The sequence below is a fragment of the Equus quagga genome, chromosome 12 (genome assembly GCF_021613505.1).
Source record: "Equus quagga isolate Etosha38 chromosome 12, UCLA_HA_Equagga_1.0, whole genome shotgun sequence".
Lineage (NCBI taxonomy): Eukaryota > Metazoa > Chordata > Mammalia > Perissodactyla > Equidae > Equus > Equus quagga.
In genome coordinates this window covers 55,197,377-55,225,234 of record NC_060278.1, presented here as the reverse complement: position 1 = coordinate 55,225,234, position 27,858 = coordinate 55,197,377, and positions in this window count along the sequence as shown.

Here is a 27,858-nt window from a genome sequence, read left to right as displayed (position 1 = left end):
AACCACTCCCTTTTAAATGTCTGACACAAAGGACCAAAGAACCAATTCTAGTTGTTACTCATCTTGTTTTGGCAAACGTTTTTCTGGCATCTTGCTTGCTTTACTCATTTAAGTTAACTTCCTGGCCCCTGCAGGTATTTGCATCCATGATGAATATTATACCATAATACTCTACATGTTTATTGTAAGAAACAAAAAGGCAAGAAAGAAGGAAATGTGTAAGTAAAAACGAGACAAAGAAAGGGAAAGACAGGTAGAAAGAAAGGAAGAAAGAGGCTGGGAGGGGAGGACAGAAGGAATCTAAGCAAGTAGGAAGGAGGAGGGGAAGAAAAGGTCGAAGGGAGGGGAAAGGAAAAAGAGAAAAGAAGGAAGGAAGGGAAGATGTAAGTGCCTTTTTGGTCTCACTAAAATAAAGATAAAGGAAAAAAGAAAATAAAGTTATCAGAAATATCCATTTAGGGGGACTTGGCCCCGTGGCCGAGTGGTTAAGTTCGTGCGCTCCGCTGCAGGCGGCCCAGTGTTTCGTTGGTTCGAATCCTGGGCGCGGACATGGCACTGCTCATCAAACCACGCTGAGGCAGCGTCCCACATGCCATAACTAGAAGGACCCACAACGAAGAATATACAACTATATACGGGGGGGCTTTGGGGAGAAAAAGGAAAAGAATAAAATCTTAAAAAAAAAAATCCATTTAGGTAAAAAGTTCCTATAATAATTGATGAAGTCCTTTTAGTAGAATTTATTTTCTCCTTTATTAAGGCTTGTAAATAATTTAAATTGTTTAACTTTTTGCTATTAATTTGCAAGCCTTTGCAGAAGTGTGTACTTTGTGTTATGCTGAACATCGATGAAACAATATAATACAACATAACCAGAGTGTAATGGTACTCCACATTGGAAATTCAAAAATAAAACTAGAGAGAAGAAAAATCTCGATAAAAGAAATACATTTTATGCCATCAGTCCTTAACATCTGCATCACTTTATATTCTCTGTCTAATTTTTCACAACCACGAACCACTCAGTAAAATGACACATTCTCATGAAGGAAATAGAAATGATTATGTAATAGTGAAAGACTAGAAAATGGTTAATACGAAGAGAAAAAGAAAGGTGTAATAAGCAGCATAAAGACGAAGTTAATTTGGGTCAGAGAATTTGGGCAGCAACGACCTGAGTCACTGGAAAATGCGGAGGTATTTACTGTCAGAGACAGTATCCTAGACTTTTGATATTAAGCATGGAGTTCTAGAAGGAAAATGGGAGGCAATGAGATACTTATGTGCTATAGTCTTATAATACAAGTGAGCGAAATAATTGGTAATGCCATTTACATGATGTAAACAAAACTAAATAAAAGTAAAATATAAGGGGCGGTGAAAGCTCATTTGAAAGCAAGATCTTTCCAAAAGCTTTCGAAATCCTTAATGGAAGCAAAGCAATTTAAAGCAAATAACTTAAGAAGTATTATCAAAGGGAAAATAACCATCTCATATTTATGCATGCAGCATAATGAACTGAAAAACACAATAAAGCAAATACATTAGATTAGCATAATTTTATTTCACTATTCAAATTTATAAGCTGGAAATTGATTTTGTTTTAATTACTACATTCTCCCTGGATTTTACACATTGTATTTTACATCTATGCTTCTGTTTGAATTTGATATTGTTCATTCTTTTCCATGGATATTTAACAGTTATATAGTATATATGCTGCCTTTTATGTTTGCTTTTATTGAAAAATTACTCATAATTACATTTGTCCAAAGTAGACAATCAGTTTAACAGATTTATTTTCTTTACTTTACAATAAAATTTGGATCAAAAGACACATCAAAAATACTGTTTGACTAAAATTTGAAACTTTTTACAGAACCGTTAATCTACACAAACTTAGTAATAGTAATTATAGTAGGCATTTATTATAAAGCATTCTTTGACCCAAATTCTGCTAAAAGAACTACATAATTTTTAATTTTTAAAATTAGATTTTTCTTTCATTCTCAGACTCAAGACATAAATCCTCTCAAACAAAGAGGAAAAAACAAAATTTTGCTTTCTGATTTTCAGAGAAAATTAAGCAAACTGATTCTTAAAGAAAAATTTTCCCATAATGATAGTCATACAAACAACTTTATATATATACTGTATACATATACTTTATTATATTGAGGTAACATTGGTTTGTAACAGTATATAAATTTCAGGTGTATATCATTATATTTAGATTTCTGTGTAGATTACATCATGTAAACTGTCCATAATTCCCAAGGCAATCTGCAGATTCAATGCAATCCTTATCAAAGTCAGCATGACATTTTTCATGAAAATAGAACAAAGAATCCTAAAATTTATGTGGAACAACAAAAGACCCCAAATAGACAAAGCAATCCTGAGAAAAAAGTACGAAGCTGGGGGATTGGCCCTACAACTGAGTGGTTAAGGTTCCCTGTGTTCTGTTTCAGTGCCCCAGGTTTTTGGGTTTGGATCTTGGGTGCAGACCAACTTCACTCATCAGCCATGCTGTGTGGGCATCGACATACGAAAAATAGAGGAAGATTGGCACAGATGTCAGCTCAGGATGAATCTTCCTCACAAACAAATAAATAAATAAATAACAAAGCTGGAGATACCACACTCCCCTATTTCAAAATATACTACAATGCCATAGTAATCAAAACAGCATGGAACTGGCACAAAAACAGACACACAGATCAATGGAACAGAATAGAGAGCCCAGAAATAAATCCACACATCTATGGATAGCTAATTTCTGACAAAAGAGCCAAGAAGATACAATGGAGAAAGGAAAGTCTCTTCAATAAATGGTGGTGAAAGTACTGCACAGCCCCAGGCAAAAAAATGAAAGCAGACCATTATCTTGCACCATAAACAAAAATTAACTCAAAATGGATTATACAGTTGAATGTAAGACCTGAAATCTTAACACTTCTAGAAGAAAATATAGGCTGTATGATCCTTGACATTGGTCTTAGCAGTATCTTTTTGAATATTATGTCTCTCCAGGAAAAGGAAACAAAAGAAAAAACAAACAAATGGGACTACATCAAACTAAAAATCTTCTGTATGGCAAAGGAAGCCATCAACAAAACGAAAACACAATCTAACAAGTGGGAGGAGATATTTACAAATCACATATCCAATAAGGGTTAATATCCAAAATATATAAAGAACTTGTACATCTCAACAACAAAAAAACAAACAACCCAAATAAAAAATGGGCAAAAGATCTGAAGAGACAGTTTTCCAAAGAAGAGATACAGATGGCCAACAGGCACATGAAAAGATACTCAACATCACTAATTATATATTTTGAACTAGGTTTGTAATAAACCATAGTAACTCAAGCAAACTGAAGAACTGACATTGTGGTATTCCTTTTTTTCTTATGGTGTTCAAGTAATCACACCAACAACAAAATTAGAAATTTTTTGTACTGTTAAGTTATAGTGTTCAATGAATATTTCTTTACATCCTCCTAGCAAGATGCCTTAGAAATAATAAATGTTAATTAAATGAGGCAATTGAACTTACGCTATTAAAGATACTATTTTAAATAATATCCTACAAATGTCTTAACATTAAATACTAAAAAAAGTCATCAACGTTATATAGTCTGGATGACTGCCATATTGATATGCAGAACCACAATCAAAGATGATTAAAAAACTGTTTATTAATTATTTCACTTGATTTATTTTGCTATAACCATTCTGATTTAATGTGCTATGGATGACAAAGTTTAAAGTACCCTGACAACTAAACTTAATTCTTATGCTCTATTTTTTTAAGTTTCTATTCGTGTGCTTTTTAATTAGATGCCTACGTGGCAGATAAGAGGAGGTATGTTGGTTTGTTCAGTGATAACTAGCTCTAACAAATAAGGTTTACTAGAATAAAATAATTAGCCTCTATAATTGCTACATACCAGAGTTAGCTGGTATTGATGACTCTAGGCCAATCACATAAAACATCTTTAACAGAGGAATGAAAGAATTTCCTCTGTAATTGCTAATAATTTTTAGCACTTATTGAATCCTTAATATGTGCCAGCTCTTATGCTATTTAACTTATAGATTTTATTCCATTTAATCATTCCAAAATTCACAACATAGGTTATATGATTATTTTCATTTTAGAGACATGGAAACTGAAACACATAGAGCTTGACTTATTTTCTTAAGGCTCACATTTCCAGGTAGATGAATTTTGACTTGAACTCAGACAGTCCAACGCTAAAATTCTCCCCCTTAGCCACAGTAGCAGTCTGTATTACACTGAAAGAAAAGGAAGATAAAGAAGGAAATAGCTGTCCTGAAATAATGCATGAAACTATGAGCACTGTATTCACTGTACATTTTTTTCATGAATATAAATTAATCTATTTTGCAAGGTTTGCTCAGTAAGCAATTATGTAGAAACAGTGGTTCTGCTTTTTTTTCTCTAATGCTCTCTCTCTCTCAGTTTAAGAAGAAGAAAGCACAGGGCCTAGCCTGGTGTGTATATTGCTTAAGTTCATATGCTCCTTGTCAGCAGCCTGGAGTTCTCAAGTTTGGATCCTGAGCAAAGATCTCGCACTGTTCGTCAAGATATGCTGTGGTGGCATCCCACACAAAATAGAGGAAGATTGACACAGATGTTAGCTCAGCGACAATGTTCCTCACATACACACAAAAGATAACCAAACCAAAAAGAAGAAAGCATAATATATTCTATAAAGTATATATGTTAGTAGCACAAAATTCAAACACACAGAGACACAAGAAGACATGCATAGGTATGTTTGCCACATACAAACACTATCCACAAAATGACTTTGAAAGTTCATGCATTTCATTCCTAGTTTTCAATGAGAGACTAAACAGTGAAAAGAATTATCAGTTTTTGTATCTGAGAGAGGTATTCGCTTCTTTTTTTTTTTTTTTGAAAATGGTTTTTTTTTTTTATAAATGTTAGTTTCTTTTTTTTTAAATTTATTTATTTATTTATTTATTTTAAGATTTTATTTTTTCCTTTTTCTCCCCAAAGCCCCCCGGTACATAGTTGTATATTCTTCGTTGTGGGTCCTTCTAGTTGTGGCATGTGAGATGCTGCCTCAGCGTGGTCTGATGAGCAGTGCCATGTCCGCGCCCAGGATTCGAACCAACGAAACACTGGGCCGCCTGCAGCGGAGCGTGCGAACTTAACCACTTGGCCACGGGGCCAGCCCCTCGCTTCTTCTTTTAATTCTAATAATTTCCCAATATCCAAGTATTAATCTCTGTGATTTTATGGTTGATAATAGAATTTTAATATTGTTTTGCAAGAATCCTATTGCTTCTCGATAATACTTCACACTAGTAGCTATAAGCACTGGCTATGGGATCTCATTCAGCTTTCTTACTTTAAATTCTACTGATAATTGAATGACTCCCAAATTTATAACTCTGATCCACAAACTTAACTTGATGTTCATTCTCATTATATGTGAGTGTCTCTTATCTAACTTTATTTTCTGCCCACTTGATGCAATTTGATGAATATTCTCACACTCCTGCCAGTACAAGTTGGCTAGATTCTGCAGGCATTTTGAGCTATAGTTTATTTATTCCTATATCTGGTTGAGCATGTCCACAGTGAGGTTATGTTGGGACTGAACCCTAGTCATTGGAGTAGTGACTAGGAAGGAAGGTACGAGCAGACACTGGGAGAAGGCTTACATTGCCCTGCCAAGGGGATGCCTTCGCATTGTCTTCAAGCAATGTGGCCTTTAATAGGGACTTGCTCAGCCTTTCTTCATCTTTGTTCAAATGCATTAGTTACACTCAGCAAGAACCATGTAATCCTTTTATCTGTATACTTACTCATTCCCCCCTATATTTTCCAAAAGCCTGGTACCTTGTACCTAATACCACCCTCCCTTCCAGTGGAATTCCATCTCACCTCACCACAGCTGAAAATTTTACCATTGCAATGCTTCCTTGTGCCAGGTACTATCTATGTCCCCTCTATCAGTGATGGGGTCCTCCTTGCCAGCAAGTCAGTAGGTGATACACCTGCAAAATCCGCTCTTAGTGTTTGCTTTTTCATCCCGTTGCAGGATGAGCTTGGACCAGGACTGGGTAGAGGGAGAAGTTGGACGCAGACCCACCCAAAGCCTATGCTGACCCCACAGGGAGCTCTAAAGCTCAGGAATCCCTTTAGAATGGCCCCATTTCCAGTAAGGAGGCTGGTGTTTATATTCCCACATCAAACAGTTAGTACGTGTGGCCTTTCCAGGAAGAAGAAAGGACATTTCACGAAATGCCTCTTCTCAGAGGAGGCATTTTCCAAGGAGAGCTGATGGCTGAGAGGGGACAGCAAACAGCACTCCCAAGTCACGAGGAAATAAACTCTCAGTCTTGAAGCTAGATGTGGTGGTGCATCAAATAACTCACTTTGGAGAAAGTTAAAGGAAGTGTCTGGCAGGAAACCTATAGCGCCATTCTGCTTATAATGTAAGCAGAAGTAAGGGAAAATATTATATGTTCAATTTTAATACCTTTCAGAGCTAACTACTCCTTATGTATAGATACTCTCTCTCTATATATATATATAACTATGTGTATGTGTATCATAAAAAGTTTTGGTTCTTTAGATATGGTTCAAGATCTCAACAGAGAAATTTAGACTCAAGGTATAGATAGATTTATAAAAGTAATAGTTGTTATTGTGGCTTAGGAGAATTCAAATAGGAACAGTGCACGGACTAACAGGCCCCTGGTGAACACTAATATTTAAGCGCAAAGAAGGACGTGCGTGGGAACCTAAGGGTGAGGTAGCAAGACAGTTACAGGCAACCAGGATTTGCATTCTTAGGTTTACTCAAATACCAAGACTTTGATATTTAAATAAGTTATAATTCACTTTGATATTTACTTAGTAGAACTTTAGTGATGTTTTATTGAGTTTGCTGAAATTATAATAAATGAATGATAATAAGATATACATCACAATTTGAAATAAAAATTTTCAGTGTGGTACTTCAGAAAAACCTTCAATATTTTATTTTTTATGAATTTCTGTAACTGAAATTGACTCCTTCATCCATTGCTTTATGTGAAAAATGTGCCAGTGTATTTTTTAAAGCTGTTACTTGGATAGCACATAATTTTTACAAGCCTAAAAAGTGTTCCCAATGATCCAATATATAGCTAACAAATAGAGGTAGTTGAATGAAATAAATGCATGTAAAACCTTTCATAGATTTTTGTTACATTTTACTTATAAGGATGCCTATGAATAAGGTGTTCATTTCTATTCATCTAATTGCTTATTGGTAAGACAGTAATATAAAATACCTAGGTAAATAGGGACCAATAAAGCTAATAAAAATAGGAATTAAACGAATAAACTTAAAAAGCAAATAAAAGTACAATTACTCTTATCATAAACTCATATAACTCCCCTGATTATACTGCTGAATTCTGGCTTAAATACAGTGACTTTACATGTATAATTTCTCATGGTGCCTAACAGGGCAAGATAACATGAATAAACATTTTCATCTGTTTAATATCTTAACTTGAAATCCAATGTACAGACTACACAAATCATTAAAGTAGAAATGACAGTATCTTTTGAGCGCTGGTACTATTTTCATTTCATTTGACTTTGTCCTTTTGGAGTAGACATTTGTCAAATTCTATGCATTCGTACCTTCCTCTTCTAGTTAAGCTTTACTATTCATGCTATTCACACTCATGTAAAAGCTCACATTATGTTATGAGTCAGCCTCATCCCCATTCATATGAAAAGCCAGTTGAACCAAGGGTGGTACCTTACTGTAGACACTTAAATCATTGGCCAATCAGATGCTTAATCTTTTGAAAATTTGACCTAAAAGACACAGAACCTACAATTAGATAAACAGGTATTAAAATGTCTTTTAAAATTAGGTTTAGAACAGTCTATATGGTAATGTGAGAGCAAGGCAAAGGCCCTAGAGAGATTTCCCACAACAGAGGGAAATAAGATGACAGGTCATGTGTCCATTGTTGAAAAAACATCTTGGTTCCTGATATTCTAATGTTCAGTTTAGTTCCTTTTTGTCCTTACTCTATTCTTTTTTCCTCTTCTTGATTGGATTTTATTTAAACAAGTATTTATTTACATAATTATCCCCCTTTACTCAAAATAATTTGCGTGGTTTCTGTTGTTTGCAATAGTCATGCTTTCTTTGGAGGCATTGCTGAAGCTCTTAAAATCTAAAATATGAACCAGACTGCTGCTTGTCTCTCAAATATTTGCAGGTTATTTTGTATAAAGTAGTTGAGAGTGGGATGCAAGAAGTTCACACAAGACTTTGAAAGAAGACCATATATAGTAGGTGCTTAAGCAAAATGGGTAATAGCACTTATTATTGGAGCAGAGGGAAGGAGTGATAAAATCAATAAAAACTAAATTAATACATCATAGTGAATTAAATATTGAACTGAGACTTCAATGAATGATTATGAAACAGAGATGGGAATGTACGTGAGGTTAAGGTTAAGGATAAATTAAGCAGATTTCAATGAGAAAAAGTTCGAGGAATAGTGACAATTTTTTTTTAAGATTTTATTTTTTCCTTTTTTCTCCCCAAAGCCCCCCAGTACATAGTTGTATATTCTTTGTTGTGGGTCCTTCTAGTTGTGGCATGTGGGACGCTGCCTCAGCGTGGTTTGATGAGCAGTGCCATGTCCGCGCCCAGGATTCGAACCAACGAAACACTGGGCCGCCTGAAGCGCAGCGCGCGTGAACTTAACCACTCGGCCACAAGGCCAGCCCCAAAATAGTGACAATTTAATCTGGTTTAGAATATAGGGATAGATAAAAACCTTTTATAGAAGACTATAGCCCTGTGGTACCACAGTGTGGTGGTAATCCTTCTGAAGCCTCCAGGGGAGAATTGTGGCCTTTTTCAGCTTCCAGGGGACACCTACATTCTTTGGCTAGTGGCTTCTGCTATCTTCAAAGCCTTCAGGGTAGCATCTTCTCTGTGAAAAGAAGACTTGGGCCTTAGTCCTTGTATATTCTCTCCCTGACACTGAGCCTCCTGCCTCCCTTGTGACCCTTATGATTACATTGGACCCACGCAGATAAAACAGGATAATCCCCCCTTCTCAAGATCCTTAACTTCATCTCATATGTAAAGTTCCCTTCACCATATGAACGAACATATTCATGGGTTATGGGGATTGAGACATGAACGTCTTTGGGTGGGGGGCATTATTTAGCCAACCACATATGAGATCAAGTCCATCTCAGGGAGACGGTGTAGAATATATTTTAGATAGGCTACTATAGAAATTAAGGACATGAACTTTGACATGGACAGATGTAGAGTTCAGTCTCAATTCTGTTGATGTCCAGCTATATGATCTTGTATCACCTTAGAATCATAGTTTCTTTAAACATATAATTGGAATGATTTTTCACTCACTTTTGGAAAATTACACACAATTACTCACAATTGGAAAATTACTCACAATTCGAAAATGTGTATGTGTATGTATATGCATACACAGGTATCTATCAACATGTCTGTAAAATAACTCATCGCTTAGAATCTGTCAAAATCCCAAAAAGATTTTTTTATAGACCTAGACAAGATTATACTAATGTTTTTTTAATATAAAGACTAAGGAACTAGAATACCTAAAATAAATTTGATAAAGAAAGGAGTGTAAGGAATCACTTTGCCTTTTATCAAGACTTACTGGATAGCTACAAATCAAGACTGGTGATGTTAGAAGGGCACACACATAGATTAAAGGAACTGAACAGGGAACTCAGAAATAGACCTACAAAAATACGCCCGAGGAAAGAGAGCTTTTCCGACGTTTTGAAAAGGGAGTGGAGCAATTGGACATCCATAGGCAAAAAAATTAAAAACAAAAACAAAAAAATGAGCTTCACCATAAGCCTGAACCACATCTGACACAACAATTAACTCACAATAGATCACAAAGTTAAACGCCAAACTTTGAAACTTTTTAGCAAAAAATAAGAGAAAATTTAGGGCTAGGTAAACAGTTCTTAGGTTTGATACCAAAGCCCAATCCATACAAGGAAGATCTGATACATTGACTTCACTGATTTTTTTTTTTTTCTCTGTGAACGAATCTGGTACAAGGATGTATAGACAAGCTACAGATTGGGAGAACATATCTGCATGCATCATATCCAGCAAAGGGCTGGTATATAGAAGATATAAAGAATTCTCACAATTCAAAGACAAATTTTTTTAAAAGCACACAATTCAATCACAACATGGGCAAAAGACACAGAGCAACATTTCAAAGAAGATATACAGATGAGAAGTACATGAAAAGATCTTCAATATCATTAGGTAGTAGGAGAATGTAATTTAAAATCACCATCAGATACCACTATGCACTTATCATAATAGCTAAAAAAAAGGTGACACCACCAACTGCTGGTGTCACTTAAACACTGCTGGTGGGAACGTAAAACGGCACAGGTGCACTTGGAAACACTGACAGTTTCTGAAAAAGCCAAACCTGTAACTAACAGTCGACCTAGTAATTGAGATCCTGGGCATTTATCATATAGCAACAAAGACCTAAATTCACACAAAACTTACCCAAATATTTACAGAAGCTTCATTTGAAATAGCCCAAAACTGGAAACAACCCAAATATTCTCAACATGTAAATCGCTCAAGCAACTTTGGTACTTAGCATGGAATATCACTCAGCAATAAAAAAGCTTCATATACACCACAACCTGCATTAAGTTCCAGAGAATTATGTTAAGTGAAAAAATTCCGATCCCCAAAAGCTACATACTCTATGATTCCATTTATATAACATTCTCGAAACAGCCTAATTAGGAAATGGAGAACAGATTAGTGGTTGCCAGGGGTTAAGGGAGGGAGTGCTGGGTGGGAAGGAAGCAGATGTGGTTATAAAAGGGCAACAGGAGGGATCCTGGAGGTGATGGAGATGGATGTCCTCTATCTTTACTGCATTAGTCTAAGCATCCTGGTTGTGATATTGTGTTACTGTGTTCGAAGAAGCTACTATTGAGGAAAACGGGGTAAAGGATACACAGGATTTGTTTCTGCAAAGTTTTTTTCAACTGAATGTGAATCCACAATTACGTTAAAATACAAAGTTTAATTGAAAAATGTCTGTGAATGTAAAATTAAAAATCACCTAACATTAAATTAATCACTATATTTCTTGTCAACTTAAATTTGCCTGTTATTTTTACCCTCAAAATGAGCTTATTCAGCAATAGCCAAAATAATTAAAATTCTGGATGTCCATGCTATGGCAAACCATAGGCAAATCGGGAACATGTGGGAAGGGAACTGCTTTCATAGAGGAAAGGGGAGTAGGGAGGGGCTGTTCTAAACAAAACTCTTTTGGGAGGAAAATGACAGTTCAGGACAGCAACAACTTCTCATTGGCTGAGCCCCAGGGTTTCTCATTGGCTGGGCTGTTGCTTAACTGAAAGAGAAATCTTCCTTCAGTAGTAGTTTCACTTCTTGCCCAAGATGCAAGGTACCTCTCTTCCTGTTCAGAGTATTTGATGATGTGTGATATGAGCTCTCCTTACCGTTCTTCTCGACTGCAATTTAGTTAAGGTTTCTTTTATTAATTTCCACATTCTTAAGCATCTCTCTGGGAGAAGTCTGCAGATATTGGACAATGGAGATATTTTTCCCCTAAAAAAATGAACAAATGCTTAAATATATTGATTGTTATATTAAATTCATTGGTTTTAAAAATTTATCTTATTAAAATAAAGTGTTTCTAAGTAAATATTTTACCTATGATTTGCATTTGTTTGAAATATAATTAGGAAATTCACCTTTTATGTAGCATAATGCCCAGGGAAATGCATGCCTTATTTTATACATTTCCTAGAAATTTGAGGAAATCATTCAGATATCAATTTTCTTTTTTTATTGAGATATAATTGACATATAACATTATATTAGTTTCTGGTGTAAACATAACAATTCGATATTCGTATATATTGGAATGATCACCACAATAAGTCTGACGTCCCTTATCTAAATAACTGTTTGATGCATTCGATTAGTAACATTTTCAGAGTTGAGTTGCTAGCTCACAATGCCTGCATTCTGTTGTGGTTTTTGAAAACTCCAAACATTTGTTTTCTCTGATAGAATTTTTGGCAGCTTCATTCAATTTAACATGCTAGATTCCTCTTTCTTTAAAAGAAGTGTCTTAGTCCTCTGATTACTTGATGTTCAATGCAGGTTTCAGGAGGATAAACTGCCTCTCTGCACCATTTTCATATCATTAAACGTTATTCAGTGTATCTAACTAAAAGATGTAGCAAATGTACAAATATCAGCATAGACATAACATTAGCAACAATGTTTCAGGTCTGTGTTTATAGAAGAAACTTTTAAAAATAGCTAAGATGACTCTCTTGGGAATTAGGGTAAGTTCAACAGAGCTCTGCAGAGAAAATGCAATGTCTGCAGAGGTTTTTGTTTAATTGCACAGCATTTTACATTTAGTTTCTCATCTGAAATATTTTAAGCCTTGCTTGTTCCCACTGTTCACTTGTCATTATCTGTAATTGTTTTGATAAATGTGCATTTGACAACTCATAACACATTTCTTATTTTTCTCTGTAATTTATTAATAGTGCATTATGTTTACTGTACTCTCTTATAATTAATTAGTATTATGTTATTAAGCCATCTTATTAAGACAAAGTTATAGTTGGCAAAATATGAGAAATAAAGTATCACTTCTCATTTTAAAGAAAAGTTACTAATGAACTGTTTCTATGAGAACAGTTACTCAACTAAAACAAATAGAGAGTATCAGTACTGGCCTAATCCCAGATTCCAATTTTTGTGCTAAAATAACCACTAAGAAAAAGTTCAGCAAATATTCACACAGTCTACTGTGTTGTTTTACACTGAGGTCTTCCCTGACCACACTATTTAATACTGCAAGCTATCCTCGACAGTTTTTTTTACACTTTCAAGCTATTTTCTTCATATACATTGTCATTTTCTCATGCTACATATTTTACTTCTTCACCTCATTTTTATTTTCTATCTTTTACACCAAGCATGGGATCCCTGTGGCAGGAGCTTTGATTTTCATATTTTTTTTACTTTTTAAAAATTTTTACTGAAGTGTCTTGACAACCCATTTAATGAATTGCATTGAAAAAAAAATTAAATGCAAAGACATGAGGTGGGAGAATCACATGAAAAATTAAAAGGAAAACAACAGGGCTGTAAACACTAAAAGTAGATAAATGGAATTTAAAGACAAGAGCTGAAATCTATCCCAATTAGTATCTCAAATTGATGGCATATTTCCTGTCAAAATATAAATTGCAAGGATGACTCATAAAGATTTAGGAAACCTGAACAAGCTGTTTAGATGAAAATAAATAGAAAAGATTTATGCAGAATTTACCACCATAGAAAAGTCTAGACCCAGACAGTTACAAATGATTTTTATCCAAACTTGAAGGTAGTTATTCTGACCGATCTCCTTCCTTTTCTTGGAAAACACCACCCATGCTTCCTCCTCAGGGTCTCTGCACTCACTTTTCTGTCTGCCTCGAAGGTCTTCCCCTGAGCCTCATGGCTCAAAAGTCACATCTCACTAAGGTCTTCCCAAAACGCTCAAAATTGTCAACCTCCACACCCATCTGGCACTCCCTACTTATCTCACTTAATTCTTTTTTCCAGGAAACTAATTACCACCTACAGTGCTATACAATTTACTTATTAAATATGTATTTTACCCTATCCACCCACACAGATACACAATGGAATGAAAATAAGGAGAACAAAAGAACTTTTGTCTGTCTTGCTCATCACTTTTTTTCTGCTGCCTTAACAGATACCAGCGGTTATTTCTTGAGTGAGGAAATGACATTTAGGAGGGCCAGCATTCACCTCTCACATGCCCTGCATTCCTTTTTGCATCGAAGAAAGAATACTTACCTCTTTAGAATTATTTGGGAGAAAAAAAGTTGCTTTCTCCTTCTCATTCCTCTCCCTGGGAAGAGGAGAGAAACTTAGTTGATTGGTGAAACTGGAAAGGGCATCAGAGGGCATGGACAGTACAACCTCTTTTGCTCTATTTCTCTCATCCACTCTGACGCTCACTCAGAAATTGCTTCCCTCGGGCCTACTCAGCACTCTTATGTCCACTTTTACCAATAATAATGTTAATAATTTGATCTTCTCTAACCTCTTTGGCACCGTCTTCCTATTTGGAACTCAAATGAGAAAGAATTAAAATTCACTTGTACCATTAAACCATTTTAAAGCATAGCAAAATATTAAAAGCCTCAACATTTATTTTACGGATGTCACCTGACTACAATATTCAAACATAAAAACATAGACTGTGTTCATTCCAAATAGAGATATGAAATCCCTAAAAAGAATTAATAAAAAATTATTCAGCATTATTTCAAAAAGAATGATTTGCCTTGATCAACTTAATTGTATTGTAAAAGTTGGGAGAAAGCTCTATATTAGACTATGCATTAATATAATTGAATATGTTTGCAAGTTAAATAATAAGCAAATACTCCTAGCAATAAATTGTCAAACAAACATTTATAGCATCAAAATTTTATTTATTGTAAACACTTGAAGTAAACTAGAACTAGAAATATCCTAAATGTCACAATGTACACTTACTTGAAATCAACACAATGTATACAATAGAAAATGGAGAACAACTAAAGGCATCGCCAATTAAACAGGGAAAAATTTAGGATTATTGTTAAAAATATTATTTTACAACTTTATAATAGCCACTTTAGCTAATGCAATATCTTCTCAAATAACATCAGATTATATTTTAGAAAATTGAGAAGCCAAAAATTATAATTTTTTATAAAGCTATAAAAGCCAAGATTCTCAATCCAATATTTTAGAAATCTATTGCTGTTTATGGATCAATCATAACAATTAAATTGAAAATATATGTTAATAAAAATTTTAATTGTAAGAAAGATAACACTCATGGAAAATATTAGCTGAGTGTGTTGGTGTGTGGGAGTCATATGGATGTGTATATATGTGCATTTGATAGATGAAATAATACATATGGAACCATTTAAGTAAAATTAAGTGAAGTATTATAAACAATAAGTAGGGGTCGGCCCGGTGGCGCAGTGGTTAAGTGTGCACATTCTGCTTCTCAGTGGCCTGGGGTTCGCTGGTTTGGATCCTGGATGTGGACATGGCACCACTGGGCATGCCATGCTGTGGTAGGCGTCCCACATATAAAGTAGAGGAAGATGGGCATGGATGTTAGCTCAGGGCCAGTCTTTCTCAGCAAAAAGAGGAGGATTGGCAGCAGATGTTAGCTCAGGGCTAATCTTCCTCAAAAAATAAATAAATAAATAAATTAAATAAACAACAAGTAAAATACTAAAAATTATGAAAAATGAGCAAGGAAGGTTTATAAATATCCCCTTGGAAATTTACCATGGCCATATTGTCAAATGATAAAAGCAATTTTCTAAAAATATTACTTGCGATTTTATTCATATAAGCAAAATAAATGTATCTCCATAATTTTAAAAATCATGATTAATTCAATACCATTTTAAAAAATGTTTAATCACAAGAAATTTGGTGAATTCGAAGTGAGAATACCTCTCTGTCATTGTGGGTCATTTAGCCTGGCAATTGAATAAATGGAATTTGCTATATTTGGAGAGTTTAACCTTGCTGCATTATGAAGCTGGTGTGTCTAAGGAAAACCCAGCTACCTAAATAGTGCATTTTCATATTCTACAGAATACATAAATGAACATGGAGAATGAAAAATGCATAATGATCAGTTACATAGTAAAGCCTGAACAGCAGTAACACTTGGGTTGATTATGACAAATTAAAGTTATCTTCGGTTTTGTTTAAGTAACTTAACAATTACCATTATTATTCTTAGGAGGTATGTTAAGTGTGCAAACATAGATTAAATTTAAAAATTCCCTTTATTCAGCAGTTAACATTGTAAGTTAATAGAATGATTTTCAACTATTTATAGCAAGTTTTCTATATAGCTGTCCTTAATTTTAGAATGCATTCTTATATTTAGTAAACTATAATCTAAAAGTGTATGCTACGCAATGTTTTGGCTCAGAGTCCTGATTTTTTTTAATGAATTTTTTTTTTCTGTGGAGGATGCCCTATTTTAAGGTCCTTTTGCACAGCAAGAGGGGCTCATCTTCAGGTCCTGTTTTAATTTTACCCATTCTCCAAATTATAACTCACTTCTTAAATTATATAGAAATTTATATAATGCATGTTTATTATAGAATACCTGGAATTTAGGCAGTTTTGCCTACCCCTCCAGTTGCCTTAGTTCATTTCAAACTAGAAATAGAACATTCTTGGTATCCAGGCTCCCTATTTTTTTCCCTAGGTGGTTATTTTCTTTTCTCTCTTCTTCCATAATCTTTCCATCACACTCAACAACAACAAGAATGAAACAAAACACACAATAATAACAAACTAACAATATGATCTTGTACCCAGTGCCAGAAAACATGAAAACAAAGAAAGCAAAGAAATCTATCAGCAACACAAGCCTCTTGGTCCCACTTTGTTTCTATTTTATAACCCCTTTCTTCCAGCTTCTAAAGTCAGTGGCACACGAGTCATCATCTAACTGCTCTATCCTGCAAAAAGCAAACTTGTCCTGGGTACATTCCCCTAGCTCAATTGTTCTTAGCCAAAGCCCAGATCCTGCAAGAGGACACGTACTGCAAATGTAATCACACATTGCTCTGGGAATAAAAAGTCATAGAGATCAAAATGCATTAGACACAAAACTTTATATGCAGTATTTTAGTGTAAATATAATTATGATTGGATTTTATTTTAAATTTGAAATAAATGTTAATATTTCTATAATATTGATACGACATGCACATGAAACTTCTAAATTCATTTTTATATGATGTTTAAATAATTTTCATGATAAAATATACATTCTTAAATAGAATGATTGCATATATAATGTTTTTCTTTGTAATTTAATATTTTTGCCACCACATATTAATGAGAAATGTTGACGATAATCAATAGAATTAAATATTTATGAAACATATATTAATCCATGATGATTTTAACATATTTTTCTCTTTGTTACTTGAATTCTAAAATAATGGCATTGAAAATAGACTACTGCCGCTTTCAAATAAATAAAGCTATTTTAGAAATGTTTTATCAGTAGATGGGGTGATGGTTGTACAACATTGTGGGTGAATTGAAAGCCATAGAATGATTCACTTTAAAATGGTGACTATACCTGCAATCACCCGGAGCTCCACACAAAGAAAGAAGCCCAGGTTGGGGGAAGCACAGGTGAAGGAGAGGGACCCTCCCCCTGCCTGGTGCTCCAGATCCACCATCGGTCAGAGCATCTCACAGAGAGTTAAGCAGTCAGTGGTTGGAGCTGGTGTGCCCCAGATCATGCTGGGACCAGAATACACAACAGCTGATCCATACCCAGTGGAGGCACCTGGCAGCTGCAACCAGATAATGATGCCATGCAGAGGCAAAAATCCACACCATTAAGCAGTATGTGGAAGTATATTAAACTGCAGACAAGAAGGAAAATTACAAGTGCCCAGAAACAAACCCTGAAGACACAGAAATCCACAACCCAAATGACAAATAATTCAAACCAGCTATCATAAAAAAACTCAATGAGTTACAAAAAACACAGAAAGACAAATTAATGAATTCAGGAGCTTCTTCAAAAAGGAGATTGAAATCATAAAGAAGAACCAATCAGAATTATTGGAGATGAAAAACACAATGGGTCAGATAAAGAAAAATGTGGAATCTAAACAACAGAACTGAAAATACAGAGGACAGAATTAGCAATTTAGAGGACAAAAGTACAGAAATGCTTCAGAGAGAGGAGAAGAGAGAACTAAGACAAAAAGAAATGAAGAAGCTGTCAGAGAAATATCTGATTCAATTAGGAAATGCATCATAAGGATTACAGGTATTCCAGAGGGGGAAGAGAAGGAGAATAGAGCAGAAATCTTGTTCAAAGAAATAATAGTGGAGAACTTCCCAAACCTGGAGAAGCAGCTGGAAAAACAAGTAAAAGAAGCTAGTAAAACTCATAATTATATCCATGTAAAAAGATCTACGGTAAGGCATATGGTAGTAAAGCCAGCAAAAGTCAATGACAAAGAAAAATATTAAGGGCAGCAAGGCAAAAGAAAATAACTTACCAAGGAACCCCCATAAGGCTTTCAGCAGATTTCTCAGCAGAAAATTTACAGGTGAGGAGAGAGTGGAATGATATATTCAAAATCCTGAAAGACAAAAAGTTTCAGCCAAATACTCTATCTAGCAAAAAACTCCTTTAGATATGATGGAGAAAAAAAACTTTCCCAGATAAACAAAAGCTAAGGAAGTTCATCATCACAAAACCCTCCCCCCCCACAAGAAATCCTCAAGAAAGCCCTCATACCTGAAGTGAAAAAAAAAAAAATAGGAAAGGGGCTACAAAGCCCTGAGCAAGGAGATGAATAGGTAGGCAATAAGCGGAAAATGGCGCCTCTCTATCAGATCAAGTTGGTAAACACTTAACTTTTTCATCAAGGACAAAGAAAAGGAAAACACTAAAATAAAAATACTCATCATTTTAACCAGAACCTCACAACACAAGATAGAATAAGATATGACCAAAATAAATTAGAAGGCCAAGAGGAAAGGGATGGAATCAGCATATTCTAAGGAAATCAGAAGCAATCAGAAAATGGACTATCTCATCTACGAGATTTTTTATATGAACCTAATGGTAACCACTAAACAAATAATTAGAAGAGAGACATGTATGATAAACAAGGAGAAAATGAAGAAAACCAACATAGAAAATTACATAATCAAATCGGTAGTCTGAAATACATGGGAGGAGAAACAAAGGAAATGCAGAAGAACCAGAAAATGTGCAATAAGATAGCAGTATTAAGCCCTCATATATCAATAATCACTCTAAATATAAATGAATTGAATTCTCCAATCAAAAGACACGGAGTGGCAGGATGGATTAAAGAACAAGACCCAACAATATGCTGCCTCCAGGAAGCACATCTCAGCTCTAAAGACAAACACAGGCTCAGAGTGACAGGATGGAAGATGATACACCAAGCTAATCACAAACAAAAGAAAGCAGGTGTTGCCATACTGTTATCACACAAAGTAGACTTCAAGATAAAACAGGAAAAGAGAGACATAGAGGGGCAGAATATAAATGATAAAAGGGACACTCCATAAAGGAGACATAACACTTTAAATATATATGCACCCAACACAGGAGCACCAAGGTACATAAAGCAACTATTAACAAACCTAAAAGGAGATATTACCAACAACACAATAATAGTAGGGGACCTCAACACCCGACTTGTCATACAGACAAAAAGTCAACAAGGAGATAGTGGAATTAAATGAAAAACTAGACCAGATGGACTTATAGAGAGATAGAGAGCACATTATCCAAAAACAGCAGAAAACATATTCTTCTCAAGTGCACACAGAACTTTCTCAAAGATAGACCATATATTGGGAAACAAGGCAAACCTCAATAAATTTAAGAAGATGGAAATCTTATCTACCACCTTTTCTGACCCTAATGCTATGAATCAACTACAAGAAAAGACCTTGGAAAGGAACAAAAATGTGGAAACAAAACAACAGGCTACTGAACAACCAATGGGTCATCAAAGAAATAAAGGGAAAAATAAAAAAAAATTGAGACAAACAAGAATGAGAAAACATCATACCAGCTTATATGGGATGCAGCAAAAGCAGTTCTAAGAGGTTAATTCATTAAAAAACAAGAAAAAGCTCAAATAAACAGTTTTAAACTATGTCTAACAATTAGAAAAAGAAGAACAAACAAAGCCCAAACTCTGCAGAAGGAGGGAAATAATAAAAATTAGAGCAGAAATAAATGAAATTGAAACAAAAAAGCTGTAGAAAGGATCAATTAAATAAGGAGCTGGTTCTTTGAGAAGATAGACAAAATTGATAAACCCTTAGCCAGACACAATAAGAAAAAAAGAGAGAAGGCTCAAATAAATAAAATTAGAAATGAAAGAGAAGAAATTACAGTGGTTATCACAGAAATACAAAAGATTATAAAAGAATATTATGCAAAACTATATGCCAACAAACTGGAGAAACTAGAAGAAATGGATAAATTCTGAGACTCTTACAGCCTCCCGAAACTGAATCAAGAAGAAATAGAGAATCTACATAGACCAATCACAAGTAAAGAGATTGAAACAATAATCAAAAGTCCCCCGAAAAATAAAATTCCAGGACCAGATAGCTTCTCTGGAGAATGCTACCAAACACTCAAAGAAGATTCTTCTCAAACTATTTCAAAAAACTGAGGAAGATGGAAAAATTTCTAACACGTTCCATAAGGACAACATCGCCCTGATACCAAAGTCAGGCAAGGACAGCACAAAGAAGGAAAGTTACAGGCCAATATCGCTGATGAACATAGATGTAAAAATTCTCAACAAAATATTAGCAAACTGAATACAGCAAAGATTGTATACCATGATCAAATGGGATTCATACCAGGGACACAGGGATGGTCAATATCTGCAAATCAATCAACATGATAGGCCACATTAACAAAATGAGGAATGAAAACCACATCACCATCTCCATAGACACAGAGAAACATTTGACAAGATGCAACATCCCTTCTTGATAAAAAGTGTCAATAAAATGTGTATATAAGGAAAGTACCTTAACATGATAAAGGCCATATATGACAAACCCACAGCCAACATCATACATAATGGGGAAAAGCGGAAAGCCATCCCCCTGAGGACAGGAACAAGACAAGACTTCCAACTCTCACCACTCTTATTCAACATAGTACTGGAGGTATTGGCCAGACCAATTAGGCAAGAAAAAGAAATAAAAGGAATCCAAATAGGTACTGAAGAAGTGAAACTCTTGCTGTTTGCAGACAATATGGTTTTATATATAGAAAACACTAAAGAATTCATCAGAAAACTGTTAGAAATAATCGACAAAAACAGCAAAGTTGCAGGGTACAAAGCCAAGTTACAAAAATCAGTGGCATTTCTATACTCTAATAACAAGCTAACAGAACGAGAACTGAAGAATACAATCCCATTTACAATCTCAGCAAAAAGAATAAAATACTAGGAATAAATTTAACTGAGGAGATGAAAGACCTATACAAGGAAAACTATAAGACATTACTGAAGGTAATCGATAACGACATAAAGAAATGGAAAGATATTCCAAGTACATGGATTGAAAGAATAAACATAGTTCAAATGTCCATACTACGTAAAGCAATCTACAGACTCAGTGCAATCCCAATCAGAATCCCAATGACATTCTTCACAGAAATAGAACAAAGTATCTTAAAATTCGTATGGGACAACAGAAGACCCTAAATAGCCAAAGCAATCCTGAGAAAAAAAGTACAAAGCTGGAGGCATCACAATCCCTGACTTCAAAATATATTACAATGAGGGGCTGGCCCCGTGGTCGAGTGGTTAAGTTCGCGCGCTCCGCTGCAGGCGGCCCAGTGTTTCGTTGGTTCGAATCCTGGGCACGGACATGGCACCGCTCATCAAACCACGCTGAGGCAGCGTCCCACATACCACAACTAGAAGGACCCACAACGAAGAATATACAACTATGTACCGGAGGGGCTTTGGGGAGAAAAAGGAAAAAAATAAAATCTTAAAAAAAAAAAAAAAATATATATATATATATTACAATGATTTAGTAATCAAAATAGCACGGTACTGGTACAAGAACAGGTACACAGATCAATGGAACAGAATTGAAAGCCCATAAATAAAACCACACATCTATGGACACCTAATTTTCAACAAAGGAGCCACAAACATACAATGGAGAAAGGAAAACCTCTTCAATAAATGGTATTGGGAAAACTGGACAGCCCCATGAAAAAGAATGAGTGTAGACTATTATCTCTCTCCATATACAAAAATAGACTCAAAATGGACCAAAGACTTGAAGGTAAGGCTGGAAACCATAAAACTTTTGGAAGAAAATATAGGCAGTATACTCTTTGACATCAGACTTGAAAGGATATTTTTGAATACCATGTTTACTCAGACAAGGGAAACAAAAGAAAAAATAAACAGGTGAGACTTCATCAGACTAAAGAGCTTCTGGAAGACAAAGAAAACCAAGATCAAAATGAAAAAACAACCCACCAAATGGGAGAAAATATTTGCAAATCATATATTCAATGAGGGGTTAATCTCCATAATGCATAAAGAGCTCACACAAATGAACCACAAAAAATCAACCAATCAAAAAGTAGGTAGAGGGTATGAAGAGATATTTTTCCAAAGAAGATATACAGATGGCCAATAGACACATGAAAAATGCTCAACATGACTAATCATCAGGGAAATGCAAATCAAAACTACACTTAGATATCATCTTATGCCCATTAGAATGGCTATTATTACAAAGACAACAACCAACAAATGTTGGAGAGGTTGTGGTGAAAACAGAACCCTTATCCCCTGCTGGTGGGAATGCAAACTGGTGCAGCCACTGTGGAAAATAGTGTGGAGATTTCTCAAAAATTTAAAAACAAAAATAACATATGACCCAGCTATCCCACTACTGAGTATCTATCCAAACAACTTGAAATCAACAATACAGAGAAACTTATGCCCCTCTATGTTCATTACAGCATTATTCACAATAGCCAAGACATGGAGGCAACCCAAGTGCCCATCCACTGACGAATGGATAAAGAAGATATGGTATATGTATACAATGGAATACTATTCAGCCACAAAAAAGAAAGACAGAATCATCACATTTGCAACCACATGGATGGACCTTGAGGGCATTATCTTAAGTGAAATAAGCCAGACAGAGAAAGGCAAACAACATACGATTTCACTCCTATGTGGAATATAAACAAACTTATGGACAAAGAGAACAATTTAGTGGTTACCCGGGGGAGGGGGGTGGAGGGTGGGCACAAGAGGTGAAGGGGCACACTCTTATGGTGTCTGACAAACATTATTGTGCAACTGAAATTTCACAATTTATAAATGATTTTGACCACCATAAAAAAACGGTGACTATATGATATGTGAATTTTACCTCAATAAAATAATTTAAAAATATATTGTTCACCCTTATATTTATCATTTATGAAAACTTGTGTATTATTGATAAAAATAAACCTGATTTAGTGAATTCATGCTTTTAAAAATATATCATGTTATGCAATTTATATAATCTTTTAATATGTAATAAACTACATTCTCATGTTCCAAGATTTTCTTATTTTGATTAATTAGTCTAATTAAGGTTTCATTAATGAAGCAAAACTTGAACATCAAGCAAAATTGAAGGTCTTTTTATATTATGTTATCCATATGTCTTAACTAAGCAATTCAAGGTAATGAGTTAGAGAATGTTGATTGTGATGGCAATTACAGCAATAGAATGACAACTGTATATATTAAATCATCAAGGTGTATTAATTTCTTTGGATTAATTACTTGCAAACTTCATAGCAGTCCTACAAGGTAATTATTTTCATTCTATTTGCATATGAGTAAACTGTGGCTTAGCTAATTCATCCTAATGTTATTGGCTATGAAACCTGAACATTTTCCATTTTCACTACAACACCTGTTTAAACCCAAGAAAGGTATCTTTCTGAAAAATAACAATCCATAACTGTATATTAAATCTTTTTTGTTTTTTAAGATTGGTCCTCAGCTAACATCTGTTGCCACTCTTTCCTTTTTCCCTTTGTCCCCAAAGATCCCCGGTACATAGTTGTGTACTCTAGTTTTACATCCTTCTAGTTGTGCTATGTGGGACGCCACCTCAGCATGGCTTGATGAGCAGTGCTAGGTCCGTGCCCAGGATCCGAATTTGCAAAACTCTGGGCTGCCAAAGTGGAATGCGTGAACTTAACTACGCAGCCACGGGGCCAGCCCTGTGTATTAAATCTTGAATGTAATAAATTGTGGGAGACTTCCAATATATTCAATGAATGCCTCTGGATATCTGGAAATTATGGGAAAAATGCATAAAAGTTATAAAATTTGTATTTTGAACAGGGACAATATGTGGGATATAATAAAAATACAAGTTATATTTCTCTCCCACACTTTCTGTTTAACATTTATATGACGAGGAAATTATTTTTCTTGTAACTAAATGAAAACTCTGGCAAAGCCCGAGGCTCCCCTGGTAACTTGGATTAAGTAGATAGGTCTATGATCATTTCATTCATCAAGCCCAGCTTCGTTTCAGCAACTTACATGACCTCTTCAGTATGTTAATTAAAACTTCACTCTTCGTTCAGAAGCACCACTTTCCTCTTTCCTCCTCCAGCTAGAATCTCTAATCAGTGGGACTGACGCCTTCCTGGAAGGGAGTGTGGATGACTTTTTCTCTTTTTTCCTATTCTCTTCTCCTTCCGCCCCTCCCAGTCTTCTGGCTAGAGGGATTTACTGACACTTTTGAGATTGGAGCCAAATTTCTTGCTTGAATGGAACAATCATAAGATACCTTCTTTCTAGACCTGCTTGATAAATACAACTATTTCTCGCATCGGCTCATTGCAAGGTTCCTATAAGAATCTCTTGATGCAACATCACATGAGAAACTTGTGGCACATGCAGTTTCCCTCCTTCAGCAGCCTTAACAGCTCTCCATCTCGATTGCGTGCGTCCGTCCACATCACGCCAGTCTTCTCTGTTAGCATCCCATTATCTCTGGAAAAAACTCTCTTGTTCAGAACGTACACATACAGCAGATATTCTTTCCGTGTGTTTTACACGGATTACTCCCGTGATTCCCACACTTTGAGCAGAAAGTGTTACCGTGGCCCCTGGCCCCACCTCTGGGCCCCTCCTCAGAGCTCCTCGAGACGTCGGTCAGAGTCCCACCAGACTCAGGTGAAATTGGTAACAAAAGGACTGTAATTACTTTTCTATGCATCAGTAAATGTATTTCTATCCTGTCACATCAAGCCTATTGCCATACCTTCCAGCTTTCAGACTTCTCAAGGATGCCTCAGAACCTATTAAATATACCACAAGCTCCAGGTACACATAAAGTACTCTGTGTAGTTTGTTTCCCGCCATTGCCCCTCCAGAGGGCGGGATTCATAATAAAAGAGAACAGTTGTATGCAAAAATATCCCTTCATAGATTTCTTTTGCGTGATCAACCTTCCCAACACTTGTGAATTTTAAGCGGTGTCTAAATGGTTCTCGATCATCCCCTTTAACTTTCTGTTTGGTGTTCTGTCATAATCCATATGCATTTTAAATCTACTATTTCCTCATACTGCAGGTGAACCTTAAATATAATGTCCATTTATAGGGAATAAAGCAGAGCCTGAATTCTAACCTATCCACTCATCCCAGAATCAAATATAAATACAAAAATATGCATATCTGTGAATATAATATATATCATATATATATTACATATTATATAATATATAATATAAATATAATATATTATATATAATATATATATAACATGTTTTTGTGAAGGCACTACAATTCACTAATGTGCATCTCACACCACAGGTACTTCAGAACCATATGTCCAGCTTACTTACCATTTCAACTTCCTCTTGCAAAATTCCCTGCTCCTTTGTGGCTCAAGGTAGTTGAATATATGAAATTTTTCCCATTTTGTGGGCAATCAGTGAGGGGTTTCTTCGTTAAAACCTCCCCTCCTTGTTCATGAAAACATTGGTTTCAGGATCTTAGTCTTGTGGTTTACTCTACCTCCTGCCTTAAATAATTGAAACCTCTACATCCACAGGGGTGATTCAGGCACACAGCTTTCCTTAACTTAAGTCAACCATCGACACAAATAGTTATAAAGTAGAAATTAGTAACCACAAAAAAATTGCAAATCTCCAAAATTATGGATGTCTGTATTCAAGTTCTTTTTAAGACTGATTACTTGAGCAACCCTCTACATTTTCAAATTTTGCCATGACTTCTGACCAATTTAACACATTACATTGTATATAAACCGTCTACAGATGAGTCTTCACAGCTAATGATTGTTTAGATTCTAGCATCTATCATAAAAGTTGTACTTCATAAATATTTTAATCTACTTCTTCTTTTAGAAGAAATTAAAAGAAGAAAAATCAGAAACCTATTTAACCATATATTTACTGCTTGTGTTGCTGTTCATTCTTGAATGTACATTGGATATAATTTCCTGTCAGCCTGAAACTCAATGCAACATTTCAATTTAGACCAGGTTTACTGGCGAATATGCTCTCACTTTTTCTTAAGCAGAAAGCATCTTTGTTTTGCCTTCTTTGATGAATATTTGTATTAAATATAGAAATCTTGTTGAGAGTTACTTTTTCTTTTCAGCAATTTAAGGATCTCATTTCAATGTTTTCCAAACTCTACTATTTCTGATGAGTAGTCAGATGTCATTTGCAGAGTTATATCATGCAAATGTCATTTGTATCACGTGCATATAATGTCTTTTTCTCTATGTTACATTAATACTGCCTCTTTACCATGGATTTTTTTTTTTTTTTTGGTGAGGAAGATTGGCCCTGAGCTAATGTCTATTGTCAATCACCCTTTTTTTGCTTGCAGAAGATTGTCGCTGAGCTAACATCCGTGCCAATCTTCCTCTATTTTATGTGGGATGCAGCCACAGCATGACTTGATGAGCAGTGCTAGGTCCGTGGCCTAGATCCAAACCTGCAAACCCCAGGCTGCTGAAGCAGAGCACATGAACTTAACCACTACACCACTGGGCTGGCCCCTACCATGGATTTTTAATAATTTTACCATGATGAGCCTATATTTTCCTTTTCTTTCCTTTATTATGTCTAGCATTTATTGCATTTCTTGAATCTCTACATTGACTGTTTAACCAAATTTGCAACAATTTCTGTCATCATTTTTTCAATTGTTTTGGCTCTGCTGTTTCTCTCTCTTCCTTTTTGGAACTCCAATTATGTGTACCGTAGTGGGAATGCAAGTCCAATAATGCTGACTGCATTATGACCAAAAGTGGAAGCCATCATTTTACCCCCAAAATGTCAATAATGCATATAACCAAGTACATCCCTTCCCATTTGTGTGTTTATATAGAACAAAATCATGCAAATGAGTAAATGTTTTATTGAAAGTTACTCTCATCACTTCCACTAACCTGCCGGGCTCTACAAATCTCACATTTCTGGTTTCTCTCTCTTTAAACGGCTGACGCTCCTCCTGTTCCTCTATCTCAGCTGCTAGTCTGTTCTTAAATTTCAGTTCAAACTTTTTGGTTTTGTCGCCACCAAATTTGCAAAGAGCTTTCATTTATACTTATGTTCTCCTTTTCTGCCTTTATAAATGAAGAAGTATACCTCTCTCTTCAAATTCCAGTCCATTCATAGTTATTCTAAATTTTACCTCCACTCACCATTTTCATTCATTTCTACTCGTTTCTGGATAACCTAGCGCAAAATGAAAATGAGCATACAAATATGCTGTAAAATCATCCAACCTAATCAAAGCCAAAACACAATCCAAGAAATGGAAAAAGAAACAACCAGCCTCTCTCATTACATTCTTCTGCCATTACCAGGTTTCTCATGTTAATTTTATAGCAAATATTTGCAAGAGATTTGTCTGCATTAACTGCCTCCACCTTCTGTGTATCCTTTTAACTTTATTCTGACATTATGTGTAATAGCTTCCACATCAGTGAAAGTACATTTTTGATCAAGGAAAAAAGTTG